The sequence below is a fragment of the Dromiciops gliroides genome, chromosome 2 (genome assembly GCF_019393635.1).
Source record: "Dromiciops gliroides isolate mDroGli1 chromosome 2, mDroGli1.pri, whole genome shotgun sequence".
NCBI classification, from domain to species: Eukaryota; Metazoa; Chordata; class Mammalia; order Microbiotheria; family Microbiotheriidae; genus Dromiciops; species Dromiciops gliroides.
The window spans coordinates 535,604,199-535,617,225 of NC_057862.1; the positions used below are offsets into that span (position 1 = coordinate 535,604,199).

The 13,027-nt window shown below is 41.0% G+C and overlaps 1 protein-coding gene and 1 non-coding gene across 8 annotated transcripts in view; both read right to left on the bottom strand.

The window, feature by feature from the left end:
* SLC20A2 (solute carrier family 20 member 2) overlaps nt 1–13,027 on the bottom strand; it is a 135,499-nt gene that overhangs the window by 79,495 nt on the left and 42,977 nt on the right. The window contains exon 1 of one of the 7 annotated variants that reach the window (XM_043983249.1): nt 23–167. The exons of the other annotated variants lie outside the window; for them this stretch is intronic. The gene's annotated coding sequence lies outside the window, so the exon portion shown is untranslated. Of the gene's footprint in view, nt 1–22; nt 168–13,027 lie in introns of those variants that run through there. 7 annotated transcript variants of the gene reach the window in all.
* On the bottom strand, nt 1,817–1,920 carry LOC122745007. Its single transcript, XR_006355320.1, has one exon. It is a non-coding gene; the product is annotated as a U6 spliceosomal RNA (small nuclear RNA).

The window sequence follows — 13,027 nt, forward strand, 5'->3', positions numbered from 1 at the left end:
TGACAGAGGTTCAATCTCCTACATCTCCATTCTCCGGACACTGTCTTTGCTTCTTTACTGCCCAGAAGTGTATCAGATTCTAGCTAGGGGCAATACCCCCTGCCTAGGTACACAAGAACGCGCCACTCTGAGACAGCAAACTGGTTCGGATGGTGACAGCACATCACAACAATTCTCTCTCTGCTGCTCCAGTTGCCACTTCAATTTCAAATCATAGCTTACAGCATGAGTTCTTGTTTTTAAAATTATTGTAAAAGATAATATCATCTCATAACCCCTTAGCATACTGCACTAACAACATTCACACAACACACTCTAACTCTTCTAATCTGAGGTAAAAGATGATAAAACAAAGAAGATTCACTTAATCCAAACTCTCAATCTCAGGGCCATCTTTTTCTCATGACATTTCTCTCCCCTTTCTTTCACCATAGTTCTGTAATATCTGAAATGTTTCTTTCTGCTTTTAAACCTTTAGGAGAAAAGTGAATAGGCAGGTTTCTTTTTCCATTTAAGAGGGAAGGGAATTAAAAAAAATTTCAACTGGCAAAGAATTTTAATTCACTCAGTTTTAATCACTCTAATTATTCCCTCTAGATGTGGCATTCAATATGTTTGTGTTCATGCTGGGACCCTGGAAGATTTTTGATTAAACTAAGTTGAAATTGCTTGGCTGAGAGGATAGGCTAAGGTAGCCACTGTAGTTTCTGAGGGGCACTGCCAGGTCAGCGGTCAAAGGTTTGAGATGCATTTTTCCCCACCAGGGAACAGGGAACCTGTTGAGCGTATCTCTGATACGCTCTTGCCCAAATAGGGTAAGAACTACCATATCCAGATGTTGCTCAGGACAAGACAAAATAGAGGAAAGCAAAACCCTCTGGAACTCTCTACCCTATATTTGACAGGATAAAGAAGACAAAAAGTTGAGGAAAAACAGACAAGGTAATAGCTTGGGAGAGGGAAGGGTAGCAAGATGAGGACAATGGAAAGACCAGCTTCCTTCTAGAAATGACTAAACACATGGTGTGCTTCTTCATGAGAACCCCAGCTTCCAACCCCAGGTTATTCCTTGCTTGGATATAAGCAAGGAAGTCACTCAGTGATAGCAAGGTAGTTCAAAATGTGCCAGCCCATTCAATACAGGATGTTCCTCTTGCTCCTGACAGGTACCCCTGTAGTTAATAATCATGTTTAGGGTATTGGTGCTTGTTTTTTAGGCAATATAAAAAGTCAACTTCATTGTGTCCCTAGTGAACCTGGGGACGGCTGTACTTGAACCAAGATCAGGCTTAAACAGACTACAGCCTTTAAATACTCATCCAACTGGACACACGTTTCATGGTAACAAAGCAGACTAACAGACAGGACTTTTTGCACAGGTTTCTCTTAAGTCAAGTGCCATCAGCACAAACAACATTCACCCAAAATAACCTTGCTGTCATCTTGACAGCAAAGGCCAAAAGAATTTATGGGATGAGTAAACTCCTCTCACGCTTGCAACTCATATCATTTCTAGTAAACACTGGTGTTGTATACTTTGATACCACAGAGATTGGTGCCTAAGAAACACTAGCTAGATGGCCTGGTGTTTTCATCCTTCATCACTGATACTCTGCAAATATTCTCTTCGTCTCTGAATCTCGTAAGATCAGAACACAGAAGGTACTTGGAATCAGTTCTGGGATCTGGGAGCATGATCCTTTGTGGGATTTAAAATCATTAGACATAATGTAAAAATCGGGGTTTTGATCAGTTAAAATTGTTTTTTTAATTCTAAACTTCAACACCAAATAAAACTGGCATTTTCACATTAACAAAAAATGAGGAATGCTTTATGAATTTACATGTTATCCTTATATAGGGGCCATTCTATTTTCTGTATCATTCCACTTTTGGTGTATGTGCTTTTGAAGCGAGCACTTTAATTAGTTTTGTTTTTTTTAAAATATGCTGGATTCCCCCTCTTCCTTTGCCAATTATAGGCACATTTCCTGGCCTATTTTCCTTTTACCAGTCAGAAAATATTAGGTCTGACATGCAGCCTAATTTAGGACCTCATCAGACAGTCAAAATGGACCCTTGTAAGGTGCCTCTGACATCCTAAAGCTCAGCTTCATCTCTAACTGCCAGCATCCCAATTGGTACACTATCCTCTTTCTTGGGGCAGCTAGGTGGCCTAGTGGATAGAGTGCTGGGCCTGGAGTCAGGGAAACTTGAGTTCAAATCTGGCCTCAGACACTTACTAGCAGTGAGACCCTGGTCAAGTCACTTAATCCTTTTTGCCTCAGTTTCCTAATCTGTAAAATAAGATGGAAAAGGAAATAGCAAACCACTCTAGTATCTCTACCAAGAAAACACCAAATGTGATCACCAAAAATTGGACATGACTGAAAAATGAACAACAACCACAACAACTTGTGCCCTGGAGATGCTGCCCCAACTGCTTCCAACAAGGAAGCTGCGATGTCCCACAGTAATAGACTAAAAATGTCCATGGTACTTCCAAGGCCTTTCTGGTGAATTTAAAGCTAAGGCTAATTCTATCAGATTTGATGCTGATTAAGACAAGAGACAACAAACTTTAAAGCACAACAGAAATGTCTGTTATGATTATTGTTGAGGTCGAGAGGTGGGTTCAAATGATTGATCTGACACTAAAGACTTTCTCTGTGCCTGATGAAAAGGCATGGATAGGTTCTGACCTGCGTTACAGATAGCATTACCTAACATGATCTTCCCCCTCCTCCCAAACCTCGCCTCTTCCATATTTTACCAGCACTGGCATGGGCACCATTATCCTACCAGGCTCTCAGTTTCTCACAACCTTGTTGTCACTCTCCCTGGCCTCCCCCCATGCAATCATCTGCCAGATCTTCTAGGTTCTCCCTCCATACCTCTGAATCCGGGCCCCTTCTCTCTAGTCACACAAACTCAACCGTAGTGCGGATCCCCATAGTCTCTCACCTGCATGACTGCAAAGCTCCCCTGCCTCAGACCTCTCCTCTCTCTAACCCAGCTCCCACTCAGAGACCAAAATCATTTTCCTCAAAGCCAGCTTTGAGTAAATCACTCCCTGCTTAAACTCTGGGGGCTCCCTACTGGCCCTAGCATCCAATAAATTTGTATGTTATATAAGTTTTATAATGTTCACAATTGTTAGTATAATGGAACATGTATCTTTATAAATAAGTATGTATACATATACATACATGGGAAATATATGCTTGTGCTTGATTTTTACATTTTTTATGTTTTGCCAATGAGGGAAATGATTAAAAAAAACAACCCAAACAAGTCGAGGCTACATCTCTAGAGAAACACTTTACACATTCATCTACAGTTTAGAAGTCATTTGGTATAATATACACTGAAGGTGAATGTATGTGTATATATATATATATGCACATATATAACATATATACACAGAATCTATATACACACATATATAGAGATATAAAGAAAAGTAAACTGCACAATAACAACGATATTAATAGCGAGCGTTTATATAGCACTTTAAGGAGTGTAAAGCGCTTTACAAATATCTCAATTTTATCTTCACAACAACCCTGGGAGGAAGGTGCTATTATTATCTCCACTTTATAGATAAAGATTTGCCCAGGGTCTAACAACTAGTAAGTATCTGAGGTCAAATTTAACTCGGGATTTCTTGACCACAAGTCCAGCATTCTATTCATCATGCTACCTGGCTGCCTCAACATTGTCTGAAAGTTGAACAAAGTTTTTTATGCAGCTGTGAACAGGAACTGACAGTATAATATATAATATGATATAATTATATGATATAATAATTTAATGACAGTAGTGTCTCTGCATGTGCTACTTTTATCTCAGTAATGCTCCCAACATGAGTTTAGAGAACTATGAACACTGCCAACATATATTAAGTCTCTGTTATTCAGTCATTTCAGTCCTGTCTGACTCTCCATGACCCCATGTGGGGTTTTCTTGGCAGAGATACTGGAATGGTTTGCCATTTTCTTCTCCAGTTCATTTTACAGATGAGGAAACTGAAGCAAACAGGGTTAAGTGACCTGCCCAGGGTCACACAGCTATTAAATGTCTGAGGCCAAGCTTGAACTCTGGACATTGAGTCTTCCTGACTCCAGGCCCAGCACTCTAACCACTGTGACACCTATATGTCCAATTAAGTCCCTACTGTGTACAGAAAACTGTGCTAGGCACTAAAGCTGACACAAAGATTAGATAGGACATATTCCCCATTACAGAGCTTACAGTCTGGTAGGTGATAAGACACCAATAAAGATAACTATAAATAACATGAAAAATACGCTTAAATGGTGTAAAAACAAAATGCTATTTGAAGGAGAAATGTTACCAGCCAGGGAAGGTGTGTGGAAAGCAGGACAGGCTTCCTGGAAGAAGTGGGATTTAAACTGGGCTTAAAAGGCTAAGTAAAAATGTGACAGGCAAAGAGGGAGAAAAGGAGTTTTCAGGTATAGGGTAGTATAAGAAAAGATGTGGAAATGTAAGGGTGCTTCATGTGTACAAAAGAAACCAGTAATCTAAAACAGAGTAGGTAAAGGACGATGATAAAAGGACTGGGAGGGCAAAGTGATAGAAATCCATGGGAGATCCTCAGGTGGACTAGAGGCAATAGGAAGGCACGAAAGATTCTGGAACAGAGGAGTGACACGATCAGATCTCTGGGTAAGAAAGATTAATTTGGCACTGTTATATAGGAGGGATGGGAGTTGAGGAAGCAAGTAAGAAAATGGAGAGGAGCCAATATGCAAGGGGGATTTGTAATGACAGCCTGTCCTAGAATGGTGGTTGTAGTGGGACAAAGTGGGAATGCATATGAGAGCTCATATGAAAACAGAATTAATACTAAGGTTCCTTCCTATTTAAAAACCTATTTGGCCACAAGTTTGGCATTTTCCACATCTGACAAAGGGATGCCAGGCTTGTGGATCAAGGCAGGGAGTGGGGAGGAACCTATTTCTAAGCAGTAAGAATTTTTGTAGAGTTTGATAAACCAAGATAAACTATCCTTTCCTGCCTATGGGACCTGTATTCTCTAACTTTATGGATCATTAAAATATTCTGTAAATATATAACCAATTACAGGGAAGTGGAATTATTTCCATTATTACAAATTTGAATCTGGATTTTACAGAAGTACTAATGTGCCAAATGCTATAATAAATCTAATACTAAGACAGTTCTCTGAGCCTATAAATGGCAGAAAAGTTGGTAATCTGCCTTTGGGGAGAGTTTTCTCACTAGGAGTGAGATTTGTGAGACACAAATGAAAACAAACAATTGTTCCCTTTGCAGAGAGCTTCATCTTAGGACAGAGCAATGATATACACCTCTTAAATAGCATTGCTGACAAGTGCCCTCAAAGAACCCTTTCTTCTTCATTAGCATTGAAAGCATGTATTACAGTGCTAGATGCTGTCATAACCACTTCAAAGAGAGTCTCAGTATTTTGTTTACAACCCAAGGCAAGACCACACTGTCAAAAAATTATGCATTAAAAGCACCTAAATAAGTGAACAAAGACATACTAAATATAACAAATTTATATTATGTGCATCTGAAGAGGTCAGAAAGCTTAGTGGGTTGATAAATAAAGAGGAAAGAAATCTTGGGGAATTGCCACCTAATGAGTAAAGCAAAAATTTTGTTGTTGTTCAGCTGTGTCTGACTCTTGGTGACCCCATTTGGGATTCCCTTGGCAAAGACACTGGGGTGGTTTGCCATTACTTCTCCAGCTTACTTTACAGATGAGGAAACCGAGGCAAACAGGATTAAGTGACCTGCCCAAGGTCACTTAGTAAGTGTCTGAGGCTGGATTTCAACACAGGATTTCCTGACTCTAGGCCTGGCACTCTATCGACTGTGCCATCTAGAATAGAGCCACCAAATTACTTACTCGAGAGAATGTTATACACAGGCCCTGGCCCTCTGTTACTGTGCTTGGATTTACTTCAAGTAAGCAGGAATTTCCCACCTTGGTCCCTGTACTGCTGGTGAGCTTGCTGGGGCTCCTTCTATCACAGAGATATCATAACTGATGTTGCTCGACATGGGGATTTTGGCAGGTACCTTTCTCCTTCCCAATCAAAGGGTATGACTGACTTGAGGAAGACAGGGTAGAGCAGATTTATTCTTGAAGGGCAGTGGGCACCCAACACTGAAATGCATTACTGAAAGATGATTCAGAGAATAGGCCTACCTAGTAGGGATCCTAGATACAAATGCAACGACTAATGGTCAAGACCCAAGGTGTTCCTTGACCCCAACACTAGATTTATCACATGATGTCCCTTCTTGAGATAGGTAATTTTGAAGGCAGTGGAAAAGTCAGAATTCAGTTTAATGACACCAGCACCACTACCTGACTTTTGTATAGGGATCTTGCTTTCACATATATCATGTCAAAGGGTCACAGACACGGTACTGCAGGAAGGTCACAGGAAGTGACCAGAGAAATCACTGAGTCCAACCCTTTCATTTTACAGTTGAGGAAACTGAGGCCCAGAGAGGTTAACTGACTAGTCTGTAGTCCCACAACTAGTTAAATGTCTGAGGCAGAATTTGAGTTCCTGACCGGACCTTGTCCACTAAGCCATGCTGCCTATTAGAAATGAGAATCTCATTTGAATTTCATCTAAGGCAGGCTTTCTTAAATAAGTATTCTAATAAGAAATCCTAATTGTTATGAGGATTAGCTTTTGCACAAGTGACAAAAGACATCATCAGATCAAAATAATATTTTCTTAGGCTTTAAAAGGTCATGCCTTAGGGCAGCTAGGTGGTGCAGTGGATAGAGCACCAGCCCTGGATTCAGGAGGACCTGAGTTCAGATCCAACCTCAGACACTTAACACTTACTAGCAGTGTGACCCTGGGCAAGTCACTTAACCTCAATTGCCTCACCAAAAAAAAAAAAAAAAAAGGTCATGCCTTGCCTTCAGACAATACCACACTGAAACTATTCCAGATGAATGCATCGGGGGAGCCAAAAGCTCTGGATTCTAGTGATAGTACTGCAACTAGCTGTATGACCTTTTAATTGTAGCTCTCTGGGCCTGTTCTCAAGAAGCTAACATTCAATAGGGTAGAGGTTTTGAATCTGGTGTCCATGAACTTTTTTGGAGTGGGGGGGAGGGGGGCAATGAGAGTTAAGTGACTGACCCAGGGTCACACAGCTAGTAAGCGTCAAGTGTCTGAGGCCGGATTTGAACTCAGGTCCTCCTGAATCCAGGGGTGCTTTATCTACTGTACCACCTAGCTGCCCTCTATGAACTTATTTTTTTGTAACATTTTGATAACCATTTTTCAGTAGAATGTATCCTTTGTAATTCTAAGTATTTCATTTTATGCATTTAAAAACATTATTCTGAGGAGGGGCCATAGCCTTCACCAGAATGACATGAACTGGCTAAGGGCTCCTGCTATAGAGGGGAAAAAATAGCAAAGCATATGAGAATATACAAGAGACAAAGTAAATACAAGGTAATTTTGGAAGGGGGCAGACAGACACAAGTAGCTGGGAGGACAGGAGATGGTGCTTGGTCTGAGGTTTGAAGGAAACCAGTGGTTTGCCTTGAGAGAGAAAGAAAGAGTGCATTGCATGAAAAAGCACAGAGACAGAAGATGCAACGTGGCACATTTGGCTGGACTACAGGAGAACAATGTACAGCAAAGATGGAAAGGTAGGTTGGAGCCAGGTTATGAAGGTTTTCAAATCCCAGACACATTTGTATTTGCTCCTACAGGCAAAAGGGAACCACTGGCATTTACTGAGCAGGGAAGTGACTCAGTCAAATCGACACTTTAAGGATCGCACTTTGGCAGCTCTGTGGAGGGCAGATTGAAAAGAGAAGCCATATGACAAACGAACAAAAATAGACTATTGTAATAGTCCAGGGGAGAGTGTAATTCCACAGAGAAAGAATCGACTAGAGTTGGCAGTTGATTGGATATGGGAGCGGGAAGTGTATTAGGAGACAAGTTAAGCATGACCTGACAGAGATTGTGAATCTGGCTAGTGGAAGGATGGTGGTGTCAGTGAGAGAAATAGGGAAGTCTGGAAGTGGGATGGGTTTGGGAGGAAAAATAATGGGTTCTGTGGAGATGGAGTTCAGGAGTGAGACCAGGGCTGGGTGTATGGTTATTGGAGTCATCTGTAGAATCATCTAATGCATGGGCACTGGCATTCACATCATGCAGAACGCCAGAACTCCATGGGACACGATCTGGGAACTGCTGGACCTTCCAGCTCTTTGGTCAATGATTTAATGAAGTGTCTATCTACTCCAGTTTTGAAAAAGATTTCCAGCAAAGGAGAAAATGTAACCTCTCTCAGCATCCCACTGCAATGCTGGGTCAAGACCATTCCCATTCACTGCAAGTCATGACATCATCCCCCCACCATGTTATAGTCCTCCAGAAAGAAGGACAAACAACAACAAGCCCAAAGGAATATAAGTTTTGATTGTTTAAACTTCACAAGTTGTCTGGGGAGTTAGGACCTAGGTTTTTTAAAGGGCCAGGTGCCTTAACACCAAATCATTCAGACTCTCATGGCCCAGCCAACAACAGGTCCCAGGCCAAGCCTCATTGGCCATTGTTTGGCCTATTAATGAGGGTAAATAGCAATTGCTCTGGTTTTTGTGTGAAACCCTGAGGGCCTTCCCCTTCCATTCTTTCTTTCTTCCTTCCTTCCTTCTTTCCCTCCCTTCTCCATTCATTCATTCCTCTATTCTGACTAGGTAAAAGAAGCCATTCTTTGGCTCTCTTCTTACCTAGCCTTAAGCACTAAATGGGAATAGCCTCAGGCAAACTGAGTCCCAGGAAAGACCTTTGATTAAAAAAACCAGTCTCCCACCACATCTGGGCCATCTCTAGTCATCCAGATGTATATCTTGCCACTCTACCCAGATGGCTCTGGAGGAAAGAGTGAAGCTGGTGACTGTGCACAGCCCTCCCTCACTTAAATCCAATTCACTGAAATCACTTCCTAATGTCATGGTCCTCTTCAAGAAGGAAGGACAAACAAGAACAACAAAAACAGTTATCCTGGGTACCCATTGCACTTAGAGTCAACCTAACCCTCACACTGTGCTGCAGTTTGACCCCCTGTTCTTCTGGTGCTGTCCATAGTGGAATAAAGACCAGTCATTTATCTTTTTGTGTGCTGAAAACTACAGAATAGTAGAATGTCTGAACTGGAAGTGATTTAGAGATCATCTAGTTCTTATTTTACATGAGGAAACTGATGCCCAGTGGAGTTTTAAAAAATTGCCTAAGAATTACTTCATATACTTCAATTGTTACCAGGTTGGATAATTTCAGTTTCTTGAACCCTTTATATAGGTATCACTGATCAACCTTTAAGTCCTTTGTGAGTGGACAGGGATGGGGAAGCAGTGTGAGGTGTGGGGGTTGTGGGGACCAGGGAGTTCTCTGTGAATCTTTGCCAAATTCTCCAAATCTCTGCCGTAAGAGCTACAAGTTGCATACAGTACTTTGGCTAGGTCTGTCCCAGACTGAGTATAATGGGAAGGCTGAGTCATAGACCATGCATGTATTATTACTATTTATTAATAGCCAGCATCTATACTTGTTTGACCTACTCTGCTGACTCATATCAATCCTACCCCTTTATGTTATATAATAATGCTTGGTAGTCCTTTGTAATACATTTCTTCTGAGAAACTCAAAGCATTTTGCTAACCTATTTAGCTGAATAGATGACACAGCATTCTGTGAGGTTTATGGATGGAGAAACTGAGCCACTGCAAGGTGAAGTGATTCACTCCAAAGAGACCTGGCAAGCTAGTAATGGAGCTGAAATCCAAATCAGAATTTTAAAAATTATTTTTATACAGCTCCCACCTATCTTGAGATAATGGAGGAAGAAGTTCCTTACATTTATGCAGGGACACAGTGGCCATTAAGATCAAATTGTGTGGGGCAGCTAGGTGGCACAGTGGATAGAGCACCGGCCCTGGAGTCAGGAGTACCTGAGTTCAAATCTGGCCTCAGACACTTAACACTTACTAGCTGTGTGACCCTGGGCAAGTCACTTAACCCCAATTGCCTCACTAAAAAAAAAAGATCAAATTGTGTGAGTGTGTGTGTGTGTGTGTGTGTGTGTGAGAGAGAGAGAGAGAGAGAAAGAAAGAAAGAAAGAAAGAAAGAAAGAAAGAAAGAAAGAAAGAAAGAAAGAAAGAAAGAAAGAAAAGGGGGGGGGGGGGGAAGAGAGAACACCAGAGCAGGAGTTCCCTCCCTGGGGTACAACAGAACTGAAACAAGAAAACTGAAATGGTAGCATGATTAAGTAAGGCCTCCTACCTGGAATAGTATCTGTCACTAAACTTTTGGGTGAAGGAGAGAAGGAGATAAGCAGCAATCCCAGGAGAAGTACCTTTTAGCTTCATTTTATTTGGCAGAAGCTCAGATAAACTGAATTTTTAAATAGTCCCTTCTTTGCTCCAACTTTCCCTTTCTCTCCCCCTCCCCCACCTTTCTCTCCCTTTCTCCCTTGTTTTCTTGGTCTTTCTCTTCCAGCCTCACTTTGGTATGTGGGCTGGGGGGAGAAGAGGGGCAGGTCTCCTATCTAACATTAGTATATAAGACTTTTGAATGTTGAGACTGTGCTTTCTTTGTGCATTGTATGTACTCGGTGGGTGCTTAATAAATGCTAAATATTAACAGCAGTCCCATGTTTTGAATCTTATTCCAGAGGAAACAAACTGTTCTCACAGAGCCCCATTCTTTTACTATGAACTTGTGTGGAGGAGAGTCAGTGCTGATGGCATCCCTCTGCTAAGTGTTTCTTTTAATTTAGATGAAACAGGTACTATTTAATATAACAATGTCCTTTTACTGCAGGATTTACTTTTCAATGAAAATAGCATAGAGACAGAGCCACTCACTGATCTAGTACTTTCTGCTCTGAATCAAAAAACAATGGCTATCGATTATGGTCAGCAAGTAGTCACAGAGGCAAATAAGGTCAGAGGGGCATGAAGGGGACATGGGTGAAGGGATCCTCCTTCTCTGGCTAGAAATTCCCATCTGGCTTTAAGAGCAAATGTTGGGCTGTAGAGGAACTTATTTATGGAATAACAAACCTATGAGAAGCAGCAAATGAAAAGCTTCTACTTTAGGGGAACAGTCGTGCTCTCCTAAGAAAGTGGCGGTCTCATCAGAGAAGGCAGGCGACCACAGTGGGAGACTAGACCAGGGAATCTTTTCCCAGTGTTATTTATTATGACAGCAAGTGCAATGCAGCGACAGGGCAATGCATGGCTTGGAGGTGCTGACCCCTGGACTCTCTTGCTATAGTGACAGAGGCTATATAAGTTTGTCTGAAACAGGTTTCCTGGAGTACAGAGCTCCAGAAGAGGAGAGCTTCTTATGTATGGCCTAGCATGGCCCATCAGGAGACATCACCTCGACTAGGTAGGCCTGGGCAATCAACATCACTGCAATAGTCACATCAAGTGGGGTGGGAACTGTGAACATCCCCAGCAGCTACATGATCTCTGGGAGTGCCACTTCCTCATGGAAAGCAGTCTCTTTTTGCTTTGACCTGTTCTCTGCATCTCACAGCACGAATGCAGAGCATTCTTTGAAATTATTTAATTTCACAAGTTAAATTCTCCTCCTAAATAGAAATCCTCCGGTAGGGAGTAGCAAAGTTTTTTGGAAATTTCACTGGAATGAAAAAAAATGTTTAAAAATCTGTGTGTGGAACTAACCCCCAAATTTGGCAATCATAGTGAATTATATCCTATATGGCAACATAATAGTAATCATATCCTAAAACCATTTTGACATGGAGTGGTATGAAGAGCACTTGATTTGGATTTAGAAGCCTTGCTTCTGAATCACAGCTATGATATCATTTAAAAGTACTAATTTAAAACTCAAAGGGTCATCTAGACCCTATAAACTGGGGGTCGTGACCCCCCATGAGTTCCTGTAACTGAATGGGGGGGGTGTCACAAAAAATTAGCAACTGTAAAAGGTTATGTATACCTATTTTATATGCCCGTATACCTGAGGTCACAATAAAATTTCTCAGGCAAAAAGAGGCTGTGAGCAGAAAAGGTTTAGGAAGCCATTATCTAGACCAACACCCACATTTCACAGATAAGAAGCTGAGGTATACAGAGAAGTAACTTGCCCATGGCCTCAAGGAGGGCAAGTAACAGTGAGGATTTGAACCCAGATCCTGAGGCTCCAAACCCAGCAGTTTTCCCACTGTATCTTTAGGCCTTGAAGAAGTCACTTTCCTTTCTGGGCCTCAATCTCCTCATTTGTAAAAAACAAACAACAACAACAAAAAAAAAAAAAAGGAGGGAAGGGCTATAACGACCTATAAAGTCTCCTCCAGCTCTACTAAACAAGATGATTTTCTTTAAACACTCCATTAACATTTTAATGACAAAATAAGGAACCGTGTCTAGTACTCTATAAACAACAAAAAGTAGAAACAACTAGTAGATTCCCCAGATTTATTATGTTCTATGATAAATATATTGCCACAAAAATACTGAGACTAAATAGTAAAAGATTTCCAAATGAGACCCCACTATCACAATTAATCTATACTGCCTATTTATCTTCAAGCCCTTAAAAACTTAGTTTAAACGTTTCACCCTGAAAATAGTAAAAGAAATCAGTTCTATTTTTTTTCCCATTTATGTCAAAATATCCTTTCACAAATTACCACTGGAAATGTTTCTTTTCTCAACAGTACTTTATTTCTCTTCTATTAATAATAATAATTATTAATTAATATTAATAATATTAATAAGTAATGCATAATGGCAGAGCAACCTTTTAAGTGAAGCCTCTCAACTCTGGTAAATTGCATCCCCTTTCCTAGTTCATACCATACCTCACTCCTTGCTTCATTACAGAGGCCTCTCTGACATAGATATGTGGGGAGCATTTGAACTGCTGCACTGAGATCAAAAATCCCTAAAGCCAGTAGTGCAACTGAAGGGGTACAGGCAAAG